This window comes from Physeter macrocephalus, chromosome 7 (genome assembly GCF_002837175.3).
Source record: "Physeter macrocephalus isolate SW-GA chromosome 7, ASM283717v5, whole genome shotgun sequence".
Taxonomy (NCBI): domain Eukaryota; kingdom Metazoa; phylum Chordata; class Mammalia; order Artiodactyla; family Physeteridae; genus Physeter; species Physeter macrocephalus.
This window is the reverse complement of record NC_041220.1, coordinates 92843405-92845021: the sequence shown is the minus strand read 5'-3', so window position 1 is coordinate 92845021 and position 1617 is coordinate 92843405. Positions and strand designations below refer to the sequence as shown.

General features: G+C 43.1%; 1 protein-coding gene across 1 annotated transcript in view; it reads right to left on the bottom strand.

The window, feature by feature from the left end:
• Nucleotides 1–1617, bottom strand: part of CCDC149 (coiled-coil domain containing 149) — a 105484-nt gene that overhangs the window by 55739 nt on the left and 48128 nt on the right.

Sequence of the window (1617 nt, the reverse complement as noted above, 5' to 3'; positions counted from 1 at the left end):
ATAGCACAGGGAACTCTGCTCAATGCTCTGTGGTGACCTAAATGGGAAGGAAATCCAAAAAAGAGGGGATATATGTATACGTATAGCTGATTCACTTTGTTATACAGCAGAAACTAACACAACATTGTAAAGCAAGTATACTCCAATAAAGATGTTAAAAATAAATAAATAAAAATAAAAGGTAGATTTCAAAAAAAAAAAAGATTAGCCTGCAAATATTAACACATTATGAAATATAATCAGAAACGGAGGAGTGGAGAAATGCGGGGCTTTCTTAGGCTTATTGCAGCCAGCATCCAAGCCCAGCTGAACCATTAGAATAAACACATGTACTAATGCAGCAAGGGTGCAAATCACACCACTACAACTGCATGGAGAGAAATAAAGTTGGCCATGAACCTCAATTTGGGGATGTTCTTTGTTTCCAGAATGGCTCACAGACAAGTGACGGAGGAGTTGGTCGTGTTTTTTTTTGTTTGTTTGTTTGTTTTTAATTTAAGAGCTCCTCATAAAAACTCTTGCAAGTGGTTTTAGTTCAATTCTAACTTTGGGTCAACAGTATAGGAAAAATTTCATTTCCTTGTTTGGATAATTTCATTTCCTTGTTTGGATAGTTTTTTTTTCTTCAAATAGATCGTGTTTAATGAACTTTTCTTTGCCACCTTAATGCCCAGAATTTTGACCAAAATTGTCATCCAGGGCTTCCCTGGTGGCACAGTGGTTAAGAATCCGCCTGCCAATGCAGAGGACGCAGGTTCGAGCCCTGGTCCGGGAAGATCCCACATGCCGCAGAGCAACTAAGCCTGTGCACCACAACTACTGAGCCTGCGCTGTAGAACCCACAAGCCACAACTACTGAGCCCGTGTGCCACAGCTACTGAAGCCTGCGCGCCTAGAGCCCGTGCTCTGCAACAAGAGAAGCCACCGCAATGAGAAGACCGCGCAGGGCAACGAAGAGTAGCCCCCGCTCGCCGCAACTAGAGAAAAGCCCGCGCGCAGCAACGAAGACCCAACGCAGCCAGAAATAAATAAATAAATGAATTAAAAAAAAAAAATTGTCAGCCAGAGAAGAGACCAGTGAGGTGTCACGATTTCAGACATCAGGATCCAGAGGTAATTCAACAGTCTCCTGGGCTGTTTTCCTCACCTCCTTATTCTCCTGTTCTAGTTCCTAGAGTACCAAACAGCCAGGGTGAGTGCCTTCCAGTCCGTCTTCATGATGTCATCCCTTCCTTCAGATTTCCTCCTGCTCAGAGTGGACCCCTCTGGCCCCCGTGCACAGGTCTCCACCAGAGCCCCTCCCCCTCTCAGTCCAGCTTCATCGACACATCTCGGCCCCTTTCCCGGGAGCACACAAGCACCCTTTACCATGCTCCCACCCTTCTCAGGTTCCCTGAACCTGAACTTGCATATGCTCCCAAACTATCTACATGTTTTTATCCACTCAAGCCTTTAACTTACTATTCCACTTTACCTCCCATGGCTGCTTCTTCTATACTATTTGAATTTTGCTAATTTTTTTTCTTTTATTTTTTTCTTTTCTTTTATTTATTTTAACATCTTTATTGGAGTATAATTGCTTTACAATGGTGTGTTAGTTTCTGCTTTACAACAAAG